This window comes from Trachemys scripta, chromosome 6 (assembly GCF_013100865.1).
Source record: "Trachemys scripta elegans isolate TJP31775 chromosome 6, CAS_Tse_1.0, whole genome shotgun sequence".
In the NCBI taxonomy this organism is placed as follows: Eukaryota; Metazoa; Chordata; order Testudines; family Emydidae; genus Trachemys; species Trachemys scripta.
Genome location: NC_048303.1, coordinates 83,655,731 through 83,672,842, shown reverse-complemented (window position 1 = coordinate 83,672,842; position 17,112 = coordinate 83,655,731). Strand labels below are relative to the sequence as shown.

The 17,112-nt window shown below is 41.3% G+C and overlaps 1 long non-coding RNA gene across 1 annotated transcript; it reads left to right on the top strand.

Moving 5' to 3' along the window:
- Window positions 1-317: 317 nt before the first annotated feature.
- Window positions 318-16,892, top strand: LOC117879472. The gene is made up of 3 exons (XR_004646278.1): window positions 318-433; window positions 11,478-11,686; window positions 15,516-16,892. It is a non-coding gene; the product is annotated as an uncharacterized LOC117879472 (long non-coding RNA).
- Window positions 16,893-17,112: the final 220 nt, after the last annotated feature.

Sequence of the window (17,112 nt, the reverse complement as noted above, 5' to 3'; positions counted from 1 at the left end):
TTAGGACATGTGATTTTTACCCTTTGTATATCTGTTGCCAGAATAAGTGATAATTATTTAGCTGTGCAAGAGCCAAGAATCTTTATATTTTGTGGCCTCTACAATTCAAGGGCACAAAACAATTCTGGAATTGGCTGTACATAGGAAGAAAACTTGAATGCCAGTTGTTGTCAATTACAGAGACAAGGTGGGTGAGGTAATATCTTTTATTGGACCAACTTCTGTTGGTGAGAGAGACAAGCTTTTGAGCTTCTCTCTCAGCAACAGAAGTTGGTCCAATAAAAGATATTACCTCACCCACCTTGTCTCTCTAATATCCTGGGACCAACACAGCTACAATAACACTGCATACAATTGTTGTCAATGACTAATCTAATCTATCAACATAACCTACGATGGTCATAAGAAAAAGCTCTGTGAACAATGCAAAGAGGTTAGTATTTTTAGACATAACATATTTCTCTGGTTCCAAAAAGCTATCTCATGTATACAGTAGTTAGAAAAGAGAATTATTTATGTAATCTATTTTTCTAGCTTCTATCACTACAGTATGTCCAACACTGTATCACTGACATTATAGGGCACCATATTTGTTCTTTTAGTGACATCCCTGTGTGCTAAATTTCAGTAATTTTTTTTAACTTCCAGTCCTGCAAATTCTAACAGGGATCTGAAACTCAAGCTGTGTTCTCTGTCTTATTTATCATGACCAGTAAAGATTCTGAAATTAGAGCGGAGGTGATGATTTTGATGATCATGTCTGACTGTGATGAGGTATTCATTCTACATTATCCCTAAAGGGGTTAAGGTGTCTCAGAAAGGGTTGTTTTATCTGGTAGGCTGCACCTGGGGGAAAATTTAGGCTTGACTGACAAGCAGTAATTGAAAATGTAGCCCATCTGGGCAGGAGTAAGCAGTGGCTTCTATATGGCAAGAAGTGAGAGAAGAAGTATGGAGGGGTGTAGTCACTTTCTGGGTCTGGTGAAGCAGAAGCCCTGTGAGCCTGATCCTGAGGGAAGGAGCTTACTCAGAGGGGTGGGGGAGCAAGAATGCTGCAGAGGTTGGAGCTGGAAGAAGAACAGGGAAATGGCAGCAAGAGTTGAGATGGTGCAGACCTTGGCTGATGACTGTAGGATCTCTGGGTTGGAACCTGGAGTAGCTGGCCAGCCTGGGTTTTCCTACTACCAGCCACTGAGAAAGTGGCACAGTCTTGAGTTGGAGGACTACCTGGGATGGTACCTGAACAGCTGGTCCAGTGAGACTCTGTTATGACCTGTAGTGACCTGGCTGGAGGGTAAAGCCATGAAGAGGTGCCCCTGAGACTCCTGGAGAGCAAGAGGGGCTGTGGCACTGCTGAGCAAAGGAAGGCATCTGACTGGGCAGAGCTAATCCCCAGATGCCGCCACAAGGTGGTTCCCCAGTGGTGAGTAAACTCTGTGAAAAGGAGACAAAACAAATTAGCTCCTTCCCCCAAAGTGGCATTGTCTTTGCAGAGCAAGCTTTAATGAAAATACATTAGTCAAACCTTGTTTTAGAGAGGGAAAACTCACTCTCCCATTTACCCTTTCCCATAAAGTAAGAAAAAGGAGAAATCTGAACAAATTGAAAGTCAGCAAATTTTAAAATGATAAAAGGAAAGACTTTTGTTTCAAAGGCAATATAATAGCCACTAGATGTCTGTTTAGGATAGGAGCTTGGTTGAATTCAATAAAAGGATTGGACATGCTTTCCATCTGTGACTGGTCAGCAGTTGCATGTTCTCTCAGAAGTCCATGTCATGGTGCTCAACAGTCCTACTCCCTTTCATGAGATCATCAACCCAGCACTGAGTAAATGCTCACTCTGGTGCAATTGGTAACATGCAAGTTCTCCTTCACCACTATTTCCTGTTGCTGTGTCCCCTTCCCCCTGCTCTGGTGTTGCCTCTTGTCATCTTCTGTGGCACTGCTGCTGCTCAACCACCCTTGATGCTGCTACTGTTCATCATCCCCATCCTGCTACTGCTTCTTGGTACAGATGTTGCTTCTTGCCACCTCTGATACCATCACCTTGCAGATCAAATGGCTGTCTGTGCTCAGTGCATGGCTGGTTGTGGCTTGTAAAGGAACATCACATCAGACATTTCTGAATGCCATTTTCCCACATAGCAGGTCTGAGGCATCAGCCTTCTCTTTTCCTCCTGGTGTGGTCATATGTCCAGCACTCAGCCAGAGGAGCACATGTATCCCTGGTCCTGAAATGTCACCAGTTTAGAGACCCTGGAGGTGGTGGTTGATCATCATTCCTACCAATTTAGCTTCTCACTACTACTGCCTGTCAACTTAATCTTCTCCGAGTTCAGCTTTAGCCAGTTCTTAATCCAGATATTGATTTTTGGCTAAGCACTATGAAAGCTGGGAGATTATGCCTTTTAACTCTGACATTAAAGATCTGTAGAGCCGGATGTCATCACTGTTTTGCTGCCATTTCAGCTCCTGTTGACTTCCTAGCTCTCTGAATTGCACAGAAAGATGCTAAATCATGTTGAGGAGAGGACTGACTCTTGGAAGTAGAGGAACAGTTGTCCAAACACCCTCTGGGTTAGATAGAAGGGGAGGGGGAGGGCTGTGAGCCATTTCATGGCATTTCCATTTATCCCTACAGATTCTTGGAGTAGGATGAATACCTGCCTTGTCTATTGATCAGCTCTATAGAAGAAGATTGGGTATCTTAAATTAAATGGCAATAGACTGAAATTACTTTGAAGAAGAACAATGCAAAGAATAAGAAACATTACAGATCCACTTATTTCTCTGATGTTATGATTGCTGCTGGTATTAATGCTATTTTACAAGGCATTGGTAAGATCTCATTTGGAATACTGTGTACAATTCTGGTCAAGAAAGGTGAATTCAAACTAGAACAGGTGTCGAGAAGAGCTGCTAAGCTGATCAGAGGAATGGTGGGCCTATCTTATGAGAGCAGACTGGAAGAGCTTGCTTTGTTCAGCCTAACAAAATGAAGGCTGAGATGTGATATTGCCGTTTATAAATACGAGGGAAGGTGAAGAGCTATTTAAGATAAAGCACAAAGTTGGCACAAGAACAAATGGGTATAAACTAGCCATGAATAAATTAATGCTGGAAATTAGAAGAAGGTTTCCAACCATCAGGGAAGGGAGGGAAGTTCTGGAATCAGCCCCTCCCAATAGGATTTGTGAGGGCAACTTAATTAGTTTTGAGAGAGCTGGATGCATTTATGAGTGGGATTGTCTGGCGGGGTTGCTTGTAAAGGTGGGGGGCAGGCTCAATAGCCCTGGGGCTCACTTCAAGTTTATATTTTATGTTCCTAAAAGCTCATGTTTCAGGATTTCAGCTGACCACTTACAGGGATCAGGAAGGGTAACATATTCTGTTTAGGTTTTTTTTTATCATTTGCCTTCTGAAGCATCAGGGATGGCCATGGCCAGAGATAGGACATTGGATGGGGAGGGCCAGGGCGTTGAGGTGGCACTGAGCATTCTTTATATAAGGTACTTGGCTGGCTGGTTCTTGTTCATTTGCTCAGGGTCTAGCTGATTGCCATTATGTGGGGTCGGTAAGGAATTGGCCTTTACAGTATGTGGGTGCGGGTCACTTGCCCGGATTATCTGGGTATATCTCACTTAATCATTTCCCTACCACTGCAGAGACCTCAGGTATTGGTGCACTTTGGTCCCTCCTATTCTCTGCCTGTGGCACATTGTAGTATAGTCTCCTGAGGGCTGTAATACTTCGGCCTAACTTTGGTTGTTGGGTTTAGTGTGTGGGTGCTGGGTGATTCTGGTGGTCTTTGGTATAGAGGAGGTCAGGCTAGATGATCTGCTGGCCTTAAACTCTGTGATTATATGACTCTTCCTTCAGGCACTCATTGATCTCAAGAAAAATAGCTCCATAGTTCTTAGTATTAAAATTCTTAATTTTTAAAGTAATTTTGGCACTGGGGAAAGCTGTTGGATTGACAGGGCTGAAAAACGAAGCCCCAGTCTGTATCCGGGTAGCTAATCTAGCATAAGCAGCAGCACCTCAAGCTTTCCCCTCACTGACCCACCAATTCCCTTCAACCATAATCTGAAGGGGCCACCTCTGTATGCTTAACAGTAGTTCAGTCTCCAGTCAGTGTTTGACAGTTAGTGCCACTTGTTGTGGATTTATGATGTGAAACTCAGTCAACTAGGAACTGGACCCATTTCACATATGCCACTGAATAACCCGGATTATTGTTACTTGTGATTCAAAACTATGGTGTATAGGTTTTGTATCTTAATCCCCTGAGCTATCCAGGCCTAGACCCAACTGAGCTAAGTACTAAAATTCTCAACTATTTATGCAATCCATATTCAAGACATTATGTTGCATATGTGCCCCAGAAGATCATTTGTACTTAATTTTGTTAAGGCTACTAATTATTAACAGGAAAATAAAATATCATTGAACTATCGGCTAGAACAGGTTTGTTCCTAAATAAACACTCCTTGAGGTCTTTGCAGTTTACTAGCTAGAAAAGGACTCCACTAGATGGTGCTGTTTGTTAAAATTAGGTTTCCATCTCATTTAATTGGCTAAATGTATAGATGCACTTTAAAGTTTGTAGGCAAAATAGAATATAAAAATGTTCCCTGTGCCAAAGCTGTGAATTCCCTAAATCTTGATATTTAGTTTAACGCTACAATGTTTTAATATTGCCAAATTTATGTGTAAAATTAATTAAATGTAATCTCTTTTCTTTATCACTATTATACTTGTATAAACAAAAGGTATCATGTCATTGACACAGATGAGCCTGCATCTCAAATACAAGTGACTGTCGTTATTTGTAATTCAGTTGATGATTACTTTCAGTGAAGGGAAGGAATAAAGGTTCCAAGTGAATCTTGTCTGTTAGATCATACTCTTCTCCAGTTCAATTCCACCTCAGTTCAAAGCAGAACTTGAGCATGCCCGCACATGCAAATTGTAAACAGCTGCACATCTGGCCAGTCCCCTAGGACTTGGGGAGGTCTCTGGGGTCCTGGGCTGGGCAGAAGGGAAGCTCTGTTATCAGGAAGGCTTTCCCCAGCACAGTAATCTGACCCACTTTTTCACAGGTAGGAACTCTATTTTCTATAACCCAGAATGGCAAGCACCCTCTTGAGTGTGGAGTCAAAGAAGCAAGGAAGATCAGCAGGTGGGAAGGAGAAAGAAAAGGTAATATAGGAAGGGAGTGTGGGCTGGGAGATGGAGGAAGCAGAGAAGAAACTCAGCTTCTATTCCTTCCCTTGAAATCACAAGAACACTTGTTAAGGATGCCAGGGTTACCGTGTCTCCTATGCATTTTTCATGTCTAATATTTTAACATAGATGCAAAATGTTGTGGATGCTGTATACTCCTCTCAAGTGCATTCTTCAGCATTGTTAAAAAATGGCCTTGCTCCTGTATTTCTGTGGGTCAACTGCCTCCCCTTCTTCCTCCCAAGTCCACATCCTAGATTTCAATTTATACCTCTAGAGGCATTTTAGCAGCTGATGTGAATTATTACTAGTACTTTGACTATTATATAGATAGCTTGGCCTGTAGAAATAGGTAGTAGGTACAGAGTAACAGCCGTGTTAGTCTGTATCCGCAAAAAGAAGAACAGGAGTACTTGTGGCACCTTAGAGACTAACAAATTTGTTAGTCTCTAAGGTGCCACAAGTACTCCTGTTCTTCTTTTTGTAGTAGGTACAGAGTTAGATGTTCTTAAACTCTAATACTGACTCTGCAACTGATGTGATGTGATTTGCCAAGGCTACACAGCCTTTCTCTGCCCACTTCCCCCTCTGTAAAATTGGGACATCTAAGTTTACTTCCCAACCTCACTTAGATATTAGGAGTATTTAGCTAATGCTTTAGGGTGCTTTCTAGATACCAAGTAGTATCATTGTTTCATCAATGATGACTCTAGCTTCCAGATGCCTAAAGCTGCTCAAGAACTGTACACATCTGTAAAGACTTCATTTGTGCATCTGGCATGTAGTTGAGCTCACTCTACCCATTTTGGCAAGGTAAGGAACAAGTCACATTATGCTCTTGCTCTGCTTGATTGTACTCTGCACATAATGAGTTTATACAATGCATGGGAGTTTTACAATGCATCAAAGCATCTACCTTTCAGTTTCTGACTTGTGAAAGGCACTCAACATACCCACAGAAGGTATTTCAAATATCCACCTTTCATTGTAAGTTAAACTGTGTCTTGGTGAGTTTTCTAATCAAGAATGCATGTTTATATTTGTTTGACTGGTGACTTGATAAGCATAAAAATATGAAGCTATTATAATTAGTATTATTATGGTACAACCTAGAGCAGTGTTTTTCAAACTGTGGGTCGTGATCCACTACTAGGTTGCGGCATGTAAGGCGCTGGGTCGCCTGGCTATGGTCAGCACCGCCGACTGGGACATTAAAAGTCCTGTCGGCAGTGCGGCCCAACTAAGGCAAGCTAGTGTCTATCTTTTCTGACACCACGCTGTGCCCCAGAAGCAGACAGTAGTGGGTCCGGCTCCTAGGTGTGTGTGTTGGGGGGGGGGGGGGGGCACATGGGGTTCCATGCACTGCCCCCACCCTGAGCTCCTGGGGGGGGGGCCCACTGGGCTTGGTGCACTGCCCCCACCCTGAGCACTGGCTCCGGCCAATGGGAACTGGAGGGGGTGGTGCCTGCAGGCGAGAGTCATGCAGAGCTGCTTGCACGCCTCTGCCTAGGAGCCAAACCTGCTGCTGGCCACTTCCAGGGAGCAGTGCAGTCTGCGGCGCCAGGACAGGCAGGAAGTCTGCCTCTGCACCACTGATTGGGAGCTGCCGGAGGTAAATCTGTACCCTAATCCCAAGCCCTGAGCCCCCCCCCCGAACCTGGAACCCCTTCCTGCACCCCAAGCCCCTCATCCCTGGCCCCACCCCAGAATCTGCACTGCCAGCCCACAGCCCTGCCCCCCTCCTGCATCCCAACCCATTGCCCCAGCCCAGCACCCCCCCCGAACCCCTCATTCCTGGCCCCACCCTACAGCCTTCACCCCTGTACCACAGCCCTGAGCCCCTCCAAATCCCCTTGTCCCCAGCTCCATTGGATCGTGGGCATCAACAAGTTTCTTCAACTGGGTCTCCAGAAAAAAAGTTTGAAAACCACTGACCTAGAGAACCGCACCAACACCAGAGCCCTGACAAAACTGCCATTGATTTAAATGGAGCCTGGCTTTTACCTATATATATAATCTCCCCAAAGAGCTTACAAACCAGGTAAGACAGATGGGAGAAAGAAACCATTATTTTCTCCATTTTACAGATGGGGAAACTGAGGCACAGAACTTGAGGACCAGATTTGTAAAGGCATTTTAGGTACCTAGGTACTTTTGAAAATCTCACTAAGTGCCTAACTCCCACTGAAGGGGATTTCAGCACTTAAAGATGCTGATAGGCATCTACTGGAATTTCCAAAATACTTTTAGAAATCTGGCCCCAAATGAGATGCCCACGGAAGTGCGTAACAGAGCCCAGTCCTGCTGTACTGCCTTTCCTGACCATTCTCCTTCTGTTTAGAAGTGTGGGATTGCCACCTAAAGTCTTTTTTCCCCTCAAAGGGTGTGTCCTCTATAATGTTAAGAGGCCCATGCAACACTGACAGCCAGCAACCACAGAGACTGTAATACCTGCCTTGCACAATGAAAAATTGAAAACAGGCAGCATGCCAAAACATCAATCAGAAACTGAAACACTTATTTGCTGTAGACCACAGTATAAGCAACATATGTTGCACAGCATATGAATAAATCAAGCCCATCCCTGGCTAATGAAAGGCTTTTCAATATGCTTAACACCAGATTACTTTTGATTATATTTGTCTCCCCAGTACGCTTTTTAAACTATTGCTAGGTGTGCTCACTTCATACAGTTATGTGCTGAACCTAATTTGAAATTGATAAGAGGTAACACATTTCATTTCCTGCATACTCAATGATGCAATGTGTGTGTTTTATTTTTAAGCAGCAATTTCAAGTGTCTTTCAAAATGCTGCAGTCAGCAGCACAGCTAGTATGTTTAGCAGAATGATCATGCACATGAAGTTCAAGTGATCTTAATATGCCCACCATCTCGGGTAGATAATTTGATCTATAGTGTACTTATACTCGACTTCTTCCATCAATATATCAGTGGAGTATTTCAAGCAGTTAGTATTAATAGCAAATAATATTTAAGGCAGACTTATTTTTACCAAGGAAAACTTCCCCTGGAAATGTGATTAAACAGTAAAATTATAAAAGCAACAAAAACATTACTAGAGTCATTGTAGTTGTTTACCTGGTTACATTAGTACAGAGTAGAGAACCAACTGTTTAGGTCATACTATTATTCTAGATCTTTATAAGACTCCCTAGGCCAAATTATGCTCATATTCAACCTGTGTAAAGTGCCTTGAGGGTGTAAGGAGATCAGAATTTTGTCTCCCAACTGGAATATTGTGTGCTGTACCAATCACCATGCCACAAAAAAGCTATTTATTACCTTGAAAAGGGTGCAGCATAGGGCAATAAAGATGATACCCAGTATCCAGAATGTAATAATATTAGGGCATATGTCTCAAGAGTCTATGATAAAAACATAAGAGTTGGGGCTCATTAGAATTGAGGAAACTCTGAGAAGGATATAAAAGGACATTTCCAAAGCATAAAAAGTCTTGATCAAGTTGGTAGAGATGCATCATATGAATTGGTAAAAATTTCACAAGTTAGAGGCTCTAACAAATAACTAGGAAACTGGGTAAATGCAGAATTTGAGCAGAACAACTTCACATGAAGAAATGTATGGCTTTAGAAACATAGTGATGGGCAGGTCTTCTTACCTCTTAAATTTTCTTCCCTGGTCTCTTCTCCTTTCAACATGGGGGTAAATACTGAGTGTACTGTACTTTGTTTCCCCAACACCATTCCTATCAAGCTTATTGACCTATGTGGCAATCAGAATGGACAGAATTTTTGACTTAGGATATATACTTTCTTGGAAGAGTGTGTGGTCATTTGTGAAGCCCAGACAGGGAATCTGGGGATAAAAGTAAGTGTTTGTTTGACAGTACTTAACTTAGGTACATTATGAAAGCTTACTGTTTGTATGCATAAATATATTTCCAGTCTACTTGGGTCGCCATTCTTCTCTATGGGCCAGGCTCTCCCACAAGGCACTGCATGGTTGATCCATTGTGGTGCATCATAGGAAATGTATCAGGGGGTAGCCGTGTTAGTCTGTATCCACAAAAACAACAAGGAGTCCGGTGGCACCTTAAAGACTAACAGATTTATTTGGGCATAAGCTTTCGTGGGTAAAAAAACCCCCTCACTTCTTCAGATGCATGGAGTGAAAGTTACTCCATGCATCTGAAGAAGTGAGGTGTGTGTGTGTGTGTGTGTGTGTGTGGTTTTTTTGTTTTTGTTTTTAACTCATGAAAGCTTATGCCCAAATAAATCTGTTTAGTCTTTAAGGTGCCACCAGACTCCATATAGGAAATGTAGTCCAGTCAGGGAGGCTAGCTTATAGAAGACTACAGGGGCATGAGGCACCTGAACTGCAACTCCCTACTGTGGCAGCTCTGGTGGACTCTGTTTAGTGTCAAACCTAGCCAAAATAAAGTGCTTTGACATTTCCAAATAGAATTTTTCTGAACTTTCTGTTCCATGGAGGGAGAGAATTGATATTTTGACATTTTGTCCAGACAAAAGTTCAAGATACTAGAATTTCTGACACTAACTCGTGTTACCCTGGAATCTGAATGACTTTTCCTTTCTCCTGACTATGTATAAACAGGACATGTCTAATTTCAGGCTAAAATACATGTCTTTAATGCAGGGGTTCCCAAACTTGTTCCGCCGCTTGTGCAGGGAAAGACCCTGGTGGGCCGGGCCGGTTTGTGTACCTGCTGCGTCCGCAGGTTGGGCCGATTTGCGGCTCCCAGTGGCTGCAGTTTGCTGCTCCAGGCCAATGGGAGCTGCTAGAAGCGGCACGGGCTGACGGACGTACTGGCCGCTGCTTCCAGCAGCTCCCTTTGGCCTGGAGCAGTGAACCACGGCCACTGGGAGCCGCGATCGGCCCAACCTGCGGAAGCAGCAGGTACGCAAACTGGCCTGGCCTGCCAAGGGCTTTCCCTGCACAAGTGGCAGAACAAGTTTGGGAACCACTGCTTTAATGTCTACATAGTGACTGGATGTCATTGATATGAAGAAGTCTGGAAAAAGATTAACCAGTTAACTTATATCTGTATCAATGGGGAAAAAATGTCACTGCTGATCAGAGGTTCAAAACAGGTAAGATACACTTCCACGCCTTGATGTAGGAATCCACCTTACAGGATGGAACGCTTGTGTTCACATCTGATTGGACATTAACACCTAGCCTGTCTGACTATTTAACCAAACCCATCTGTGAAGGAGGGATGGCAGGCTGTTCTTTCTGTTCAGTGATGGATACGTGCATTTTATCAACCATTTACCTAATTACCGTGAAATATTTTACTTTTTTTCAAGTACAGCAGAGGGGAGACAAGCCTTCTTCCAGGCACACAGCATGCTCTCTATTGCTAGTCCTCCCGTCCAAGTACCAGCTGCAATATGGTCTTCCTTTTGCCATAACCACTTCAAATTCAAAAATCCCTGCCCTTGACACCAAAATCAATTACTTGAAAACTCTCTTGCTGAGCCAGACCCATCAGGCTGCTCAATTACCTATCCTAGAACGATGCCATTTCCCCTGACTTTTAAAACCTGTTTGGTATTCGAACTGCACTAAGGATAGTTACTCTTGCGGTGTTTTTAATTGTGTACAGGGCCAAATGTTCAGATAGATGGACACTATTACATTTAAATATAGATGTCTGTTTATCATTATTCAGTACGATTGCTCTGTTTATTGACTAGTGTGTTTACTACCTGTACTGTAGTTCTTAAAGATTATTGCCAGTTTAGGCTCAAACTTTAGTTTGTGTGTGTGTTTTTAATCCAAACCTAATATACATTTTTTTATTTTCTTTAAAAATGTTTTAAATGAAGATATATAAACTTTAAACTGTCCCTTGTAGTGTTTGCAACCCAGACACAAACCTCTGTGTCTGTCAGTGCATGGAAGAGGGAGAGGGATGCCAACTGACTAGAAAAGTTCTAAATATAACTGGCGAGTCTCACTTCAGTGGTTAAGACAAGTGAAAGGCAAATAGTAAATAGCGTAAATAGCAAAGAGGAAATAAGCATATAGCAATGTATTGAATTAATGAATATAATCTCATTTAGTTATTTAAATTATTCAAAAGCAAATGCCTTAAACGTGACAGGTATTAAATGGAATGAATATGACACATGCTGAGATTCATCACAGTTCAACTTCATCTCTAAAGCTATCCAGTTTTAAAAAGGTGGAAGTATCTGGGACGTGTTAAGAATGAAGCCCCATAGTGTTTGTCCTGGCAGGTGTGCCATTGGGCAGCTGGAGGAAACCACAAAAAGGGCCAACTGAAAGAATCTCGCCATCAAACACTACTCGGAGAAAGAAAACTTATGGGACATAACCACATAGAGAACATGCAAAGAGTGGTCCAGAATAGACAGATGGCAGAGCCTTGTTTGTGCCACAAGCGACACTTGACAGCACAAGAAGGATTCGGATGGCCTGCATTATGGTAATAACTAGACTATCTATAGTCTTTTTTTTTTTTTTTCCTTTTTTTTTTAAAAGGACACTGTCAGGCTAATACTTGTTTTGTATAGTACGTATTTTTTCTATAACTATTGATTTATAATAGCTACAAAATGGACTAATTAAACAGTGTTGCTTTCTGGTATGTATGTTTGAGCCACAGGCTGTGATCAGAAAAAAGCTGCCAGCACAAAACAAACCTTATGAGACACAAGAAGTCTGTTCAGGAAGAATAGCCCTGTTCTCAAAGTAGTCTTCTAGTTTCTTCTGCAGTATACACCCATTCTTGACCATCTCTATGGCAATGCTCCTATTGACTTAATTAGAAACCAGATTAGGCCCAGTGTAAATTAACTTGTTCATCTTCCTGGTCTCCATGTTTTCTAGTTCTACAGTAGCCAGTGCATATGCACATCCCTCTGTCTTCAGATTTTTCCAGCATTAGACAGTTTTAAGAGTTTTAAATCTAACTATCAAAAATACCATATATATAGATAATGTTTTTTCTGCAAAGAGAACTGAGCGGTCATATTCTAGAATTTTCCCTGTTGATCATCTGGGATAGGTCTTCCAGTAATTTTTCCCCAAAGAGGCTATAGAATTTCTTTGGTGTTCTACCAAAGCAATCGACATATTAACATTACTCCCTCAGTTCTTTCCTACTTCAGGGATGCTATTTCAAAAGATGTTAACTGCTTCTTACCCACTTACCGTTTTACCCATTATACAATAAGATAACTTTGGATCCTGTTATGCTTGCTGTTCTAGCATTTTAATCTTTTCTACTGGTAATATTGTCCCTTTTTCTATTTGTAAAGAAAGGGGAATGAAATGAATATTTGTGCTTGTGAAAAGTTCAAGACTTCACCACTTCAGTGTCTAGCACTGTCACTAGAACTCAGCAAATTATGGATTTTTTTCCAGTTGGCACTGGCAATTATTTTTTTCCCATTTTTTGATTGATCAAAAAGTTTTTTAAATTCATTTTTCGTCAAACAATTTTATTTGACCTGACCTGAAATGAAATGTTGTATTTAGATTTTGAGAATTTTTTTAAACATTTGAGGTTTAAAAAAAAATAGTCACCTTGAACCAAACAATGAAACGGTGTGGTTCTGAATATCAAAACAAAACATTTCAAGGTTTTTTTTCAGAATTTTGGCTTTTTTCCTCCCAAAATAAACAAATTTTCAAAACTGCTACAAATTTGCAAAACACTTTGGTGTTGCCAAATGTGCATTTTTTGCCTAATTAAATAAAATAACTAAAAAATCTTGGCTGAAAATTTTTACCCAGCTCTAGATGTCACCCTACAGGATGGACAGTACTAGTGCAAACTTCTGGCTTTGACCTGTCAATATCTCATCCCTTGTTTGCAGTTTCTACAAAGGAGAAGATAGCTCACTCTCCAAGGTTGTTTAGTCCTTGGCCTGTCACTGAGAGCACGAACAAGTGTGCCAATTAGAGGCATCTGTGGTAATGGTTTTGTGATAGACATCCTAATTCTACAAATTGGCTTGAGATGGTCAACTCATCTCACATAGGCTACCAAATAGCCTTCAGATGGTAGCAATTTTTGGCCATTACTGACATGGGCTGGATTCAAACCGGCAGCTAAGATGTGAAAGACTCCATATGCCAATATCTCCTCTGAGTCATTAGGTGACATATGGTTTCATTCTTAATAATATGATGCTAAGCTGATGGATAAAGAATTTCAAATCTAAAGATTAAAGATAGCTTGTGTCATAGTTAGTGAGAGCTTTCCCAATTGACATAAATATTTGTAGAAAAATTCAGAATGTTGAAACTTGAAATCTGTGCTTTAATTTGGTCCACATATTCCAGTCAGGTTATAGGTTATGTCTGATTCTACATGATTTAAAAAGGTTTCAGGTCTTAGATTTTTTTTTTTTTTTTAATCCATCCATCCACTTTTCTTCCACCCCCAAAAAACAAACAAAAAAACAAACTTAGCTTGTTCAATGCCCCTCCAACATTACTTTGGTCCTTTTTATATCTCTTCCCCAAGGCACTTATCTAGGCTGGCTAGTAAGAATAAGTAATCTAGAACTGCCAATGCTGCTTTTAATTTCTAGTTGTCTGACAATCTGTATATCTTCTATTGTCAACGTTTTAAAATGTAATGCTTCTGAGGGTTCTTGAGTGAACTTCCTCAAAGGGATATAAATAAGCTACTTATTTCTGAAGATCACTTTGATACTTGTATTCCCCCAGACCGCAATATGGATAAAAATTAAAATAAAATAGTTCAGATTCTACTTTTTCCATCTGAGCAAACATCTGCCATCTAAATGACCTGCAGTCTGAAGGAAAAAAGAATATCTTCAGATTGACTCTCACATGTAGGGTTCAGACTAATCCCCATATCAAATGCCTATTAATAGAGAGTCTTCTCCATCAAGCGAGAAGTAAATGAATACCAATGAAAATAAATACTTTGGACCTTCAGTTACCAATTACCCATCCAAAATGCTTAGTAAGCATGTCTATTAAATGGGAAGTGTGGCATTTGAACTGGGGTAGGGAGGGGGAACCTGTTGACTTTATTGGGTTTCTGTTCAGTTTAACTTCTATTTAGTAACCTATGGAGGAGGTTTAGATATTGCCAAAGGGCATGGTAAATCATATCTGCACTCTCAAAACCCAGAACATGATACTACACACTGTTGCTCCAAAGCAGTGTTACTCTTGGTTCTCCAGATCATCCGTTTGTAAATTTATCCCAGGTAGAAGGAAATAGACTTGTATTTTCCCCGCCTTTACTTCTGAGTGTATGCCACAAGAGAAGACAGGGAACGATGATGGTTTCCAAAGAAAAGCATAACGGGGAAAAGTCTCTTACAACCAGAGAAGCCTGAAGCATGCTATCTGGGGGAAGAAGGGGGAAAAAAAGTAGAGAACAAAAAATATTCAGTGATATGAGTTAGCAGAAGGAGGTGGTGATGGTGGCGGCACATGAGAAGAATGAAATGACATGGCTACCTGCTTGAAGGGAAGGACATTGGAAACTGGGGACAGAACAAGACACTACTATTATCAGGATCACTTTCTTAATCACTTTATGAGCAATATGAATGAAAAGGGATTTCAGTTCATGCTTGGGAGAAAGGACAGTATATTTTAGTAAACCTTAGTCACATTTCAATGGATCTATTCTTTGTGGAAAAGTAATACTGTGGAATACTAGAAAAGCCAATTAATTCAAGACAGGAATTTTAGAATCCAGAAGCTATAACTCAAGTTATCCTACAGGCTGACGACAAGAGTAAATCTGAGGATTAAAATTTTAAAAATACTTGACAAGCATCCTACTTTTATTTTTATCCCAGGTGCAAAATATTTCAAGTTAAGCTAATGCAGATGTTTCTGCAATAAGCTATTTTTCTTGGTAAGGCACTTATTTTCTATAGCACACTAGGGAATACCAGCAAATGCAACTGTATGTTCTTCAGCATGTCTTATGTGAACTATATGGCAAAATTAATGGTCTCCGTTACTATAGTAAAGAGAAGGCTCTTACAGCTGCCCTGGTGAAGTTGTGGAGAGGAGGCCAGTGTTTGTTAAGCAGAGAGACTTGGAAGGGAAATAGAGAGAGAGAGAGAGAGCGCGCTTCTGAGAATTTCAGAATTGGGCAGTTTTGAGGGGTCTCCTGAAATGAATGAGTAGCCAATGGAATTATTTGAACATGGGAACAACAGTTGAATGTTTTGGTGTGAGAAGAAATCAGGAAATACTGTTGCACATTATTATTATTCTTTTATTTATTCATTCACTCATTCATGCTGCAGTTGTAGGAGCTGGGTCTTGGGAAGGCCACAGCGGAGGAAGCTGCAATTGTCAAGACTAGAAGAGATGAAGATATGCCTGAGGACTCCAGCAGAGGCAGTGATGTTCATAAGGTGTTCTAAAGGTGGTGAGAAGATGAGAGGAGATAGAGAGAGGATGTCAAGGCTACAGATCACCAGATTATACCCTGATTTAAAATGTGCCACCCATTTAAAATCAAAGTGTCAATCAGGGCAGAATTTGACTCAAAGGAGGTTGGAGATAGTTATATTGAGTTGCTTCTTCCTTCGGGTCATCTTCTTTGCTCTTCTTTACTCTTGTAGGTTTCTCTGATCTTCTCCTGCTCCTAGCCAACCAACTTTTGCCTGACTGATTTGGCTTATTTTTCAATCCTATCATTTAGCATACCTATCCTCAAATCACCTTCAGACCCTTGCTGATTGGTCAATATTTGTAGACCAATCATAACTGCTAAATCTATGGTGACCTGCACATGTTTTTGGACTGAGTAGGCCTAGTTGACCCCTCCTCACAGTTTTGGAGTGACCTTTAACTAACCTCAGTCCATATTTGCCCAGCAACACGCTAGCCATAGGTTAAACTGCTTAGAACTGCCATCTCACTGCTCTTGGCTGTATGTCAACATTGATTGCACACTTAAATTACCAGACTTTTGAACTATAAACCATCACCTTAATATATACATATTTGTTAACTTATGCATCTTAATGTTATGGTCTACTGCTGCCACCTTATTTCTTATCAATTTAATTTTATTTTGGTTTTTCCCCTATTATCAGTTAATGATGGCAGAGCAGCATTTTTCTGTGCTGTGCTTGGAAACAAAATAGAGCAGCTCAAAATCCTTCGTATCAATATGGATCTGCTTTGTACTGCTTAACATTTTTGTTCAGATCCAACAGTGGCATAAATCAGCATAGTTCTACAGCATTCTATTCAAATCACCATCAATTTCCAGTACTTTGCACATTAGGGTGACTCATTTGTAAGTTATGTATTCTCTAAAATTCTACACAAACAACATTCAAGCATTAAAATTATATATTTAAAACATTTTTGACTTGATTATAATTAAAACAAACACTAGGAAATAATAATGTTAACTCTTATGTAAGTGACCAAGATTCTCTTTCAGTTCTACCTATATTTCCAATAGGTGGTGCAATAGCAATTTCTGAATGCAGGATGGTATTTGGGTCCTTTTGCAAAAAGTGAGTTGGCTGGACAAATCATAAAACGTTGACTTGTATTTTAGACATCACCCACAATAGGTGTCTATCGGGGTGAAAGTAGCACAGATGACTTACTGGTACGGGTGCCAGCTCTGGGCCCCCAAAAGGGATGGGGTCTCAGGTGGAAGGGGCAGGGCTGGGGTCAGCCTACCTCAGCCAGCCCATCCACGCTGCCTGGCCTGCACTGCCTGGGGCTCTGGCGGTGATTTAAAAGGGCCCAGGGCTCCAGCTGCTGCCGTGGTGGTGGTGGCTGAGAGCCCTGAGCCCTTTTAAATTGCTGGGCCCTGGGGCAGTTGCCCCTTTTTACCCCTCCCCCCCCCACTCCCATTTGGGGTTAAAAGGGGTT